This window comes from Camellia sinensis, chromosome 1 (genome assembly GCF_055761805.1).
Source record: "Camellia sinensis isolate YWXY chromosome 1, ASM5576180v1, whole genome shotgun sequence".
Taxonomy (NCBI): domain Eukaryota; kingdom Viridiplantae; phylum Streptophyta; class Magnoliopsida; order Ericales; family Theaceae; genus Camellia; species Camellia sinensis.
In genome coordinates, this window is record NC_138961.1 from 104,412,089 (window position 1) to 104,425,395 (window position 13,307).

The window sequence follows — 13,307 nt, forward strand, 5'->3', positions numbered from 1 at the left end:
CTAGAAGAGAGATCCTAGCTTTTCTATGGGTTGGGAGTGTTGAAGGTCCGACTTTACCCCTGTTTCGGATGCGTTCCGTCACTCCAATTGTCCGAGATGCATTTGCTTATCGAGTTGTTGTTCTTTGTTTATCGAGTTGTTGTTTGGTTTTGCTTATTGAGTTGTTAAAGTTTTGTTTATCGAGTCGTTGCTTATCGAGTCGTTAAGTTCCGTATATCGAGTTGTTACTCTTTGTTTAATCAATATTGTCGGGATTTGCTTATCGAGTTGTAAACTTGCTAAGGTTTTGTTGTTTCTTAGTAAGTTAAGTCGTTTAGTTTGTTGCGTCGGTTCACTAACTGACTTGGCAATTTCCGATGCTCAATTTTCATTCAATCTCATTTTTGTGCAAAATGATGCGATGCGATGCTAAGAACATAAAATACAGCACTTTTTCAAAAAGCTGTTTCATTTCATCATGCTTCCTTTGTTACAACATTTTACAGCAAGGGTACAAGTTTTAAAGAAAATAAAACTGCCTAAAGCTAATGTGCTACAACTGCTAGTAAAAAAGGAAAAATAAAGCAGGAACATCTGCATCAGTGCTATCAAGCGCAAGAATAAGAGGCCTTCTTCGTCCTCTTCGGCTGAACGACCTCTGCATCAGCCCCATCATCCGAGTCGGAGATACCGTCTTCAGAACCCTCCTCGGCATCATCTCCACTCTCAGAACCGGAGCCAGAGTCCTCCTCCCTGCCTGCGGATGTCTCTGACTGAGAATGCGCCGACTCCTCCTCCTCGCTGGACTCCTCATCATCTATGACAGGTGCTCTGTGCCTGCCTCGTCTGCGAGACGAGTCCCCTCTCCTGGTTCCTCGAGAAGGCCTGGATGGCCCAGCCTGTAGTGGTGGCATCTGAAAAGGACAATTTGAGTACATTAGCCAACATGTATATCAGATGTAGAGACAAGAATGCTACATAGAGTGGGTGTATGCAGATACAATGTATGAATATGGTGTGTGTCAGATGTGCTCTACGCATACAGTCAAACGATGCAAGGAAATGGTTAAATACAGCATGTCATCAGAAGTATGATAAAATGCGAGAAAATTGAAAAATACCGTAACATCGACGATGAACAGTTGTGTCTCCCTCCGCAAGACCATGCCCTCAAGTGAGGCCACCAATCCGAGCAGATCATCAGAATACTCCCTGGGAGGCTGCAGATACAAACTCAAATCATCAATGAATAAATGAATGACTAAGTATCTGAGTGATAAATGAAAAACAGTGGAACATACCGGTGGTAAGTCAGGATCACTGACATATCGGTGATTGGGCATAGGAGGCTCTATTGGAATCAGGTAAGATGACCCGTATCGCCATCCAGTCAACTTGGTCGAAAGATCTGGCCACCCGGCATGCTGATAAGTCGGGGGAATCGGGGGAAGCTGTCTAGCCCCACTCCTCGATGTGCCGGCCCTGCTAGACGAAGGAACGTCTGCAGCCCGGGCTCGAGCTAACGATGATGCACCAGCAGCCATCCTAGTAGGAGTACGGACACCCATCAGTGGGGGCATCAAGTACATGTGGCGGTAAGTCGCATACTCCCCCTCCTCCATGTGCAGAGCTGCATCGGTACCCAACATAGCTACATCGACCTTCTTGGGAGTAAGTCCCTCAGTGGACCGCATGTCATTTGAAGGTGCTGAAGGGACACTCTGCTCAGGGACGCCCATCGTCTAGCGTATGAAGCGATCTCCCAGGAACCAGGCCCTGCCAACTGGCCCCTCAAACAGAGTCCTATACTGAGAAGAAGCCCATGCCCCTGGGAACTGGAAACAGATATTCCCGCCTAAGGATGCCCAGGGCCGCCAAACGATCTGAGGATAACAAGTGCATGAGCTAATCAGATGTCATAAATAGGCGAGATGAATCAAAGCTGAAAATATGAAGAACTGAGAGTTCTGAAGTACCTCGGTCGCTCGCACTATGTCAAAAAACTATCGCAAGAAGGGCAAAGTTTCTCGAGCCCTCGCCCGGCATCGACCCTCAAATACGTGAGAGTAAGGGATCGTAACAGGCACCTCCACCTCGAACTCTGGGGCTAGCGTCAGAAAGTACGCGTAAACCCATAGTTGAGGAAAACAGGCCGGTGGCCATCAGAATACAGAATATATAGAAAATACAGAGTGCTGAGTGCAGAATGTAGAATACAGAATGTAAAGTGTGCCGTGTGCAGTGTACAAATAATGAAAAGTAGAAATGTAAACCAAGAGGGCAGAAGGTACCACCCAGGCTCTCCAGTAGCCGCCAACTGTGTTCCCCCGTTCGCGGGAGGTCGCACTCATATAGCAGTAGAGGGTAGCGAGGCCGGCGCCACACCAGTCATACTGGCTGACCTGTGACAGGTCCATCAAAGCACTGAGCAGATACAGTCCAACCGTGTTCCCCCTGTCGGAGAACAAAGTGGTCCCAAGGAGGAACATCAAAAAACCTCGAGCGTACTGCTCTATCTCCTCAAGAGTCTCGGGCATACTCCCTCTATACTGTACGGGGAACCAAGTGTACCTGACTCTGACCAAAGATCGGTCAATCGGTGGGCGAGCTCCCAACAGATAGATCCAGGCAGCCTCCCACTAGCCCATATCCTCGGCATAGGGGACCAGTCAGCCGACCACATCGAGGCCAGTCAGCATCGCAAAGTCGAACGGGGTCATCGTCATATCCCCGGTAGCTGAGAAGTGGAAAAAGTTAGTGGTGTCCCACCATCTCTCCACGAGTGCCCCCATCAAGGTCCTGCTCGCAGGGTAACAAGATAGCCCCACGCAGAAGGGCCCAAATCCTGCCCTGTCCACCATGTGACGAACGGTCTCTAGGAGCACTGCATACCACTCCCTAGCGATAATCGAGCCATAACCTCGCGTAGGACGAGAGGGTACCTGCATTCAAAATGAACAAGTGTATTCAGTTTCAGAGTGAAATGTACAAGCTGCGTGCAAGTGAAATGAATGAGCTGTGAGTTCAAACATGAAATGTAAGAACTGTGTATTCAATGTGCGCTGCGTGCAAATGAAAACAGTGGGCTGTGTGTTCACATCAAGAGTGTGGGCTGTGTGTTCACCATCAAAAGTTTGGGCTGCGTGTTTAGATTTCAAAAACTGTGGGCTGTGTGTTCACCTCAAGAGTTTGGGCTGCGTGTTCAGATTTCAGAAAAATGTGGACTATGTGTTCACCATCAAGAGTTTGGGCTGCGTGTTCAAATTTCAAAAACTATGGGTTGTGTGTTCATAATCAAGAGTTTGAGCTGCGTGTTCAGATTTCAAAAACTGTGGGCTGTGTGTTCACCTCAAGAGTTTGGGCTGCGTGTTCAAATTTCAAAAACTATGGGCTGTGTGTTCATAATCAAGAGTTTGAGCTGCGTGTTCAGATTTCAAAAACTGTGGGCTGTGTGTTCACCTCAAGAGTTTGGGCTGCGTGTTCAGATTTCAGAAAAATGTGGACTGTGTGTTCACCATCAAGAGTTTGGGTTGCGTGTTCAAATTTCAAAAATTATGGGCTGTGTGTTCATAATCAAGAGTTCGGGCTGCGTGTTCAGATTTCAAAAACTGTGGGCTGTGTGTTCACCTCAAGAGTTTGGGCTGCGTGTTCAGATTTCAGAAAAATATGGACTGTGTGTGCACCATCAAGAGTTTGGGCTGCGTGTTCAAATTTCAAAAGCTGTGGGCTGTGTGTTCACCTCAAGAGTTTGGGCTGCGTGTTCAGATTTCAAAAACAGTGGGCTGTGTATTCATCATCAAGAGTTTGGGCTGCGTGTTCAAGATAAAAAGTATGAGCTGAGTGTTCAGAAATACAAGTGATTGAGATGTGTGTTCAAAATGCAAACAGAATGCTATGTTAGAGACTAAGTGTTGAGAACAAGCTGTGTGCCCACTCAACAGAATTTTGTGCTGTGAGATATGTGTTAAAATAAGCAGAAATATGATGTGCAAATGTGTTCAGAACGAGCAGAAAAGCATACATAGCGAAAGTATGAAACGTGCATGAAATGTAGAATGCATTGCAGAAAATGTAAAAGTGAAGTACGTACCTCTCGTACTTGATGAGAGAGATGAGTCTCTGGCTCCCGCAGCAACAGATCTGCAGGCGCTCGGTCATCAAAGTCAGTGAAATGGTAGAAAATGGCCCGAGGAAGGACGTGCTCCTGAGGATGATACCTCTTAGGATCAAACGGCCGAACTCTCGAGGGCAAGGACATGATGTCCGGCTCACCCTTGGCACCTGGGGAACCTCCACCATAAGAAAAATGACCCGCCATTTGAAGAAATCTACAAAAAGGAGCAAAAATGAGAAAATGAGCCAAAATTGGAAAAAGTCAACAAAAGTCAACTCTCAGGAAATGAAAAAGTCAACAAAAGTCAACTCCCGAGAAAATGTTCCAAATTTTGAGACAAACTTACCCCAAGTGGTGAAAATGAAGAAAGAGGCTCCGAAATCAAATTTTAATCAGTCCAAAATGAAGAAAACTGAAAGATTTCGCGAAACAACTTTGCGTGGGATGTTGGAAAGCACGTATAAAGAGCAGATCTGAGAGAGAAAATGGTCTAGGAATGAAGAGGAGCTGATTTCGGCCACGAGGTTGTGAGCAACGGTGATTAGGACATGTGGATTTAAAGAAACAAGTGTAAAAAGACAAAACTGTCCCGGATTTAGCAAAGTGGTTGGCCGACCACATTTCCTAGCAAACCGACCACCCCTTGAACAACCACTGGTCGGTGGCCTCCCTAGGTGGTCGGCCATCCCTGGGTGATCTCCAATGTCTTTTTGAGCTCCCTGCAAATTTTGGTGGTGATTGGAGTCCCCGGCACTCAAGAAAGTACACTTTTCGGCGTGAAATCCCTCCGCGGGAACTTCAAATCCAATATTCGACACATGGTTCATCGTCACTCGCCAAGAGCAAGGTGTATCCTTTTTGAGTACGTTGCGACCCCTCCGAGAGGTAAGTCGGAGGTCGCGTTTGAGTTGCCCTCGTCGAGGCTTGTTTTTCTTTGCTCGATGTTTTGTTTCAAACATGCTTTTGAAGTTATGCTTATCCTGCATTGTTATGCACGTCGCTGGCATTGTTATGCACGTTTCATTGGCATTGTCATGCCCTCCATGCTTAACTTGCGTTGTCGCGTACGCTTCTTCTTACATTGCAATGTACTTTTTCATCGACACCGTGTTTGTCTGCATTCGATATAGCGTTGAACATATGTTACTAACTAAGTTGTGCCTGTTAGGTTTCTCTCTTCTGCAGGCACGATATTGTATGCACGGTTCATTTGAAGCTGGTGCGACCAGACAAATCGGACAGGTATTGTATCTTCTCCGTGTGAGATGTAGCGAGAATTGTAATTCTCTTACATTCTTACTTCATGAAATGTAGTTTTGCTTTGTATTCTTGCTTAAAACTGCTGCATTTATTGTGAATATTTGCTTCATTACAGTTTGTTGCTTTGCATGATCATGAGTTACGTTCGGCTTTATGCATGTCATTTTGCATTTTGCCCCCCATGCCTGCGGGCACGCCTACGGGCACATCTCTTTTATCTTGCTTGTTTGTCTAAGTCTTCGGCCTTGTCAAAAATGGGTCGTCTCTGGGCTTTGACATTCACTCCCGTCACGTATGACTTTCGAGTTCTGTCAAAGAGGGGCAACTATAGACACCCCATTTTTGACCGACCTTAAGACTCAGACGTCATCGATTGAGCGCTCGGTGATGGCGCATGTTGTGCTCGTTCTGAGGTTTCGGAGTTTCGGCTGAGAGCCTTACCCCCGGACGTCGAGACCCTTTTGTGCTTTGCCTCGATTTGTGAACTAGGTCTTGTTTTCTCTTCCCGAAGGGAGGGAGAGGTCTCGTAGACCATCTCTCAGTGGCCGTAGGCTACTTTTCATGGTCGTAGACCACTGATCCCGTTTGGAGACCAGTTTTCGATTTTCGGAGTCGTCGGCCATGCGCCTCGGTTCGGGACCGCTTAACTTTCTCTGTTTGCTCCGGTTTTTTGCACACACCTTGTTTCCTTTCTCTAGAGGGACACTATGGCCCGGGAGACCACCTTCGTGGTCGCACGCCACTTTCGATGCTTAACAGTCAGTTTTCGGGGCACCCGACTGTGCATTTTGACCCCTGAACCCTCGTTTTGCATCCGTCTTGGTTCATTTTTGGCATGGACCTTGTTTTCGTTGTTTGGAAGGTGGTACATGGGTGGGAGACCACCTTTTCTTCTTGGAGACCACTTTCCCCCGCCGGCCGATTTTTCTTGACAGGTAGCTGGTCTCCCTGACTTTTGAGCCACAATTGCCGATCTCCCACCACACCACTAGCTTGCATTGAGTGAGGAGACCACCCTAGGAGATGGCCGACCACCATTCACTCCCTTAAACCTTTTGAAATGGTTGGCCGACCAGGGGAAGTGGTCGGCCGACCCCCTGAACTGGTCGGCCTGCCTCCTCCTGTCTTGTCCTTGTGAGTTGTTGCCAGCTGTGCCAGCTGGAAGGCACAGAATTGATCCTCCATACACGTGTATGGAGGATCTTCAAACTTGGTTTTTGGCTTCTTGAAGAAGCATTGGACCTCTTTGGCTATAAGAGAGACCCTCTCCCTCATTAGCAAAGGTTCAGAATTTTTGGTCTAAGGCATATATACCTCTCCCTCTATATCTCTACATTAAAGATCAAAAAAGGCTTTGTTCTTGCACCATTGCATACCATCTCCTAGCACAACACCTCCACTATCAACCTAAGCACCTTGAAACTTGTTTTCAGAGGTTAAAGAGTTGCTGTTTTGGTCCAGAAGCTGCTAGAGTGCTTGAGCTTCAAGGGTAACACCCTATTCCCTCTTTTTGGTCTTTATTTTGCTTCATCTGTTAGCTATACTTGCAAGCATATTTGGGCTTTGTCATAAACTGAAAAAAGTCTTATTTTGAGATCCTTAACATGTTTATTTAAGACCATTTTTCTGTTAGGGGTCGTCTACCCCCTTTGCATGCTTCATTTCATCTTATTTTGAGTCATGCCTTAGGGCCTTTGCATTGACCTTTGTTTGGTCTCTTAGCCACTGAAATCCAATGGATTTTCAGAGGCTAGCATGCTATTTTGAGCACCAAAATCAGAGAGGGGTGACCCTCTCACCCCTTGTCTTGTTTACAACCTAACAAAGGTGCCCTTATTTGCATGCTTCTAAGCCATGTTTCAGGCCATTTTTGGTGGGTTTTAGGACCTGCATAGGCTCTGTCAAGAGCCCATTTTGCCATTTTGGGTGTCCATCTTGCATGTGTAGAACAACCCTCTTTATAGCCTATCAAAGGAGCCTATCATTCTTGCATGTATAGACCATGTTTCAGTGGATTTTTGGGCTTTATTTGGCATGTCATACCTCTGAATTTTGCTGGTTTGATGGCCTCTTGATTGCCTCACATGCTTGTAGTGCAAATCCTCTTTACTAGCATACATTGCATGCTATTTTGGCCTTTGATTCTAGCACTTTTTGGCCATGCTTTAAACTGGTTTTGTGCATGTTTTGGACTGCCTTAACTCTATTTTTATGCCTCATGATTGAATGATGCTTGCTAGGCATGGTTGTAGTTCAATACCCTTGCCTAGTTTTGAGTTTTGGAGCCTATTGCATGCTTATGTTGAAGTGTTTCCATGTTTTAGGGCTATTGTGCATCATATTTCAGAGCTTACATGTATGCCATATTCCCAAGTTTTCCACTCTTTAAATGCATTTGAGAGTCGTGATTATATGCCTCGTTTTTGGACTATTGCATGAGCTTTATTTTCATGCCTTTCGAGCCATCATTTTAGACCATCTTCCCACTGTGTTGGACCTGCCTAGGGTCTGTTTGGGGTTAGTTTTGCCATTTGTGCATTGCTTTATGTACCTCTAGTGTAATGCGCTTCACTAGTTTCGGTATTCGGGCCATCTAGCATGCCTTGTGTGACGTGTTTGCATGATTCGGGACCATCTTGCATGTCATTTCAGAGCTGGAAAATGTGTGTTTGTATGCCATATTTTATCCCTTGCCATGCTTTGATAGAGTTGCATTTGGTGCCTTAGGTTTGGTCCCTTGTATTTGTGCATGTTTGTATGTGTTTTGTTGCCTAATTTCATCATGTTTGGCCACTGATTTGGGTGTGGCTAAGGCTCACCTATCTTGGTTTAAGTCTATCTTGCATTGTATATGCCATTTAGTCCATGTTGTTACATGATTGACCATTGCATTGTATATGCCTTGATCATTTCATTGTTAGTCTCCATGTGTGCATTGCGTATGCCATATAGTTTTCATGTGCATCGAGTATGCCATTGATTATTTCGTAGCATTGTGTATGCTAGTAGCATGTTCGCATATCATCATTTGCATGTTCGCATCATTTAGTGGCATTATGTTTAGGTTGCATGTTAGAGTTGCATTCATGCATGCCATGTGTATTGCATTGTGTTTGGAGTAGGGTTTAGTCTAGACACGGGAAACGAGGGACGTTTCGTACTCCAAGTGACGAAACGTGCCTCAATTCCCGGTCGCCGACCCTCTTGACTAACACATGATGGAGTTTAGGCATTTATGTCTGCATATGTGCATTCATTCCATATCAAGTCGTGCAATTCGACTCCTCGGCCATCATGCATCGAGATGCGTGATTGGTGGCCCGAGGGTCGAGGACTACACTCTCTTGAGCTTGTGCAATGATGGGAGAGTGGTCGTGCACACATTTGTTGAAAATACCTTGCTATGCCTCTCTCTTGATTTGTGTTGCAGAAAACCAGGAACAGGAGCAGGAACTGGTCGGCCGACCAGCTTTTCTGGCAGGCCGACCACCTCTTTTGGTCTCCACCACAAAAGGTGGTCGGCAGGTGGTCTCCAAGGCCAAGGGCTGGTCGGCAGCCTTCCCACAGCTTCCCAGGGTGGAGTTTCAGCCTTCTGCAGCCTTGTGCAGTGTTCTGAGGTCAATTGCAAACAAAGGCAAGTCGGAGCATTGCGATGGATTTTCCGGCAAGGCGACTCGAGCATGCATGCATTCCTTGTCATTCAAGACCGAGCTGAGGCAGTCCATTTCATATGTTTTGCATGCTAGCTTATTTATTCTAGTTAATTTGTTAATTAATTAGGGTTGTGTAATAATTAACTGTAATTCGTTATTCACTCGGTTATGCATTATTTATTCGGACCCTCCGAGGAGGGCAATATTGTAATAAGTGTGCGTGTGTGTGATGTATGTCTTCCAACCCCACGTCTTTCTCCCTTTTATTTACCTGCTTATGATGGTTAGTTTTAGGGCATGTTTCAATTAGCATCTATATATTCGCATGTTTGCATCCATTCATCTGTCTTGCATGCACCATGCTCGGTGTATTATACTAACTGCATTGTATTTCAATTCTAAGTTGAATACATGTTATCTGTTGCATTTCATATGCCATGTTTAGAATAGCCGAGCCTATCTTAGTTGCATTTTACATGTGTTGCATTAGCCATCTTAACATGAACTAGGATCATGCATTGATTACTAACTAGTTTTTATTTTGGCTTGGAGTACTCGGTAAGTATTTATGCTTTAGCATCCTTGCATGTGTGTGAGTAACTGCCATGATAGCATGCTTGCCATGGGGCTATGTGCTTATGTGATATAACTGCCTGAATGCCTGTGGGTGAAGGTTGGATTGCTTGAATTGGAATAATTCGTCGAAACCCGTGTTTTAGCCTACTTGCAAGTAGCAAACTTCAATCCATTTTCAAAACAAACGGATATGCGATGCTTTGTTTCAACTTAGGCAATCTAGTCTATACTTGTATGTTGTGCGCATCACGTAGCAATTCTAAGCTAATAAACCGGAACAAGAGCACATAATGTTTTCAAAACTCGATATCACGGTTAGTAGAGACCGATCTTTGATCGGGCGAGCGGGGGTGCTCACGAAGTGACCTTCCCCAATCGTACCCAAGTTCCCGAGCCGAGGCAACTTTGGTGATAACGGACACGTGGCCTTAGGCACGAGTCAGGGTTTCCTAAATTCCCCCAAAATAAAATATTTAGGTGGCAACTCTGTATCTGGCAAAGCAGTCCATGTTTGGCACTTCTTTCTAAAAATCATTTTTTCAAAACGATTTGTCGGATTTGGACTCTTTGATAATTCATCGGTCTTGCATTGCACTCTGCGATATTAGATACAGGACCGTGACATTGAGTCCTGAACTGTAGTAAGCCCAATGAACAAAACGGGATTTCTCCTGGGACGTTCGGGGACGTCTACAGACATCACATAAAGCATGCTTGCAAAAATTCAAGTTAATCAGACATCTGTATCTTTTTCATCAAGTTATGTTGTATTCAGATTTATACTTCAATTAAATTTACCATTTAATTTTCTAGATATAAATATGTTTTGATGAAAGGGATACCAATGTCCGATTAACTTGAATTTTTTCAAGTATATTCTACTCGATGTCTTCTAAAAAGTATATGGTACGGATCGTCGAAATAAGATCCCGAAGAAAACCCATTGGCTATGCAACAATGTGCGCAGCAGCCACCCCAAGCCCCCATTTTTCATGCATAGAACTTGGCTCATTATATTTAGTTCTTCTATTATTTCCTATGTAATTATGTGCACAATCCCATGTTTTGAGATGGTTTACATGTCATATGATAGTAGCCAAGTCCTTAGTTGCATTGTTATATACATATTGCTTTAGCTCATTTATATCTAGGATCATGCATATGTTTATAACCTTTTGGCGCTTGGCTTGGTGAAGATGAGTACTAGGTGAGTTTCTTTCATCTTTGCATTTCATTTGTGCATGTTTTCCTTACTATGTCTAGCATACTACAATGTGGCTACTTACTTGCTTGAGATATCTCTTTGATTGCTCGTAGATGGAGGATATTTCGCTTAAAGTTAGAATGATCTTGATTTCCATGCATGTAAATTCATCTTTTCCTTTGAGTTGCACATTTTCAAACACTTTTCTAATGAAATCAAAACATTTCAAAATAAGTGATTTAGTGTACACTTGTTTGCTTCACATAGTTTTTTTTAACGTTAATAATCAGAACATAAGCATATATTGGTAATGAATCTCATACTGTGAATTAGTAAGGCCGATCTTTGATGGGGTGAGTGGAGGTGCTCAATTCATGTCCTTCACTCCTTATACCTAAGTTCTCTAATCGAGACACTTTAGTTGTGATGGACAATAACATTTGGCATGAGTAATGGAATTTCTAGTTTTCCTAAAAGATTCGGTGGCAACTCTGAGTCTTGTGATGTAATCTACTTTTAGCATTTCTTATAATTAGCGGATTTTCTATGAATTTTCATATTTTGACTCTCATTTGTTTCATATTGCACTTGTAAAACCAGACGGGGATTTGAATTGTTAGACGCGCTTGGATACCTTCTGGGAGATCCCACACCAGGCTAAAAAAATTCAATCTAAACGAAAGCTTAATCTAAAAATTTAGAAGAATTTGTTCAAGCATGACTTGGGCCGGACCTCTAGTCCAAAATCGGATGCCCTTCTTAAAAAAACATAAAGCATAATAAGAAAATTAGATCTATATATCTTTAAGTAGTAAAATTATTCTGATATATTTGTGTTGGTATGTAAAGTGGGTGGTCTGTGATTGCAGTGTGTATAAGCCTGTAATACAACCCAACAAAAGGAAGTGAACTTTTGGCCAAGAAATTTAAGTGGTCAATTTATTAGCTTTTGGACCCTGCTTCAAAGATGTTAGGTAGACATTGTAAAATTATTTTGATATATTTGTGTTGCATAGTGTGTAAACTGGGTGGTCAGAGATTGCAGTCACTCTGTATAAATAAGCCTGTAATACAACCCAACAAATGAAGGAAGTGAACTTTTGGCCAAGAAATTGAAGCGGCCAATTTATTAGCTTTTGGACCCTGCTTCAAAGATGTTAGGTAGACATTAAAGATAGGTTGTTTTAGATATTAAAACATTATTTTACCAAGCGTTGCCGTATATCTATCAAGTACCAAAAAAAGGTTTTATTTTACCATTGCCAAGCTTTGGCGTATATCTATCAAGTATCCAAAAAAAAAAAATGTTAATTTAAGATCCTTATTAAGAATGTATTAAATTTTGAAAAAATTAGTAAAATATCTCTCTCCAACTTTGTATAATATGAGAGGTTCAAGATATAATTTTTTTATTAGCTAAGGTCTCTCAACATTTTCACAGAGAGAATTCGACTCAGAGAAATTTCACCCGGCTCAGAGAAAGTTTGGCATCAACTTAGAGAAAATTTCTCTGGTATGATATAGAGAAATTTCAAAATTTCTTTGTGAAATCAAAGAAATTTTACCCGACTTAGGGAAATTTCAGCCCCGACTCAAAAAAAATTTGAAATATCTTAGGTATGACCACAGAGAAATTTTTCTCTAAAAATTTAAATTTCTCTATGTCAGACAAAATTTCTCTGAGTCAAATTTTTTCTGTAAAAATGTTGAGAGACCTTAATTGCTATGAAAATATTATATATCTCCTATCTTATAAAATCTTAATATCAAGAATTTAAAAAAAAAATTCCCCTTAAATCTTCTCCACTAACTCCACTGCCATAGGAAATTAAAAATGTTTTAAATGTATTTTTTCTAGAGATCAAATTACCCTTGCATCAATTCTTTTTATTTTAATATTTTATACTTTTGATAATGAAATTTTTTTAGGGGAGATAACATATTCGAGGAAATCAAAATGTATATATATATATATATATATTAATAAGTGATAAATATTATAAAAATTAATAATTAAAATTATAAATTTTTAACCAATGTGTAAAAATTTTAAAAATGTAATTTTCCCATTTTTTTTATCATAAAAATTAATAGCCTTTATTTTTCAATGACATTTTGTTTTTGTTTTATATATATATATATATATATATATATATTAAGTGCTCTTTATTTTTTATATTAATTTTAATTTTAAATTTATTTTCTTTACACCATATAGTTTAATTATGATTGAAAATAAAGACTTTTTATTTTATTTTTTTAAATTCATGGAATGTCATTTAAAAATAAAGTACCTTCATTTTTATGTTAAAGAAAAGTTGGAAAAAAAATATTATCAAAAGTATATAAAAATATTAAAATAAAAAAGAATTAAAGAAAGGGTAATTTGGTGTTTAAAAAAATACATTTAAAATATTTTTAATTTTCTATGATAGTAAAGTTAGTTGAAATGATTTAATGCATTTTTAACAAGTATACTAAGGGCACTTGTTAACAAAATTTAAAAAAAAAAAAAAAAGAA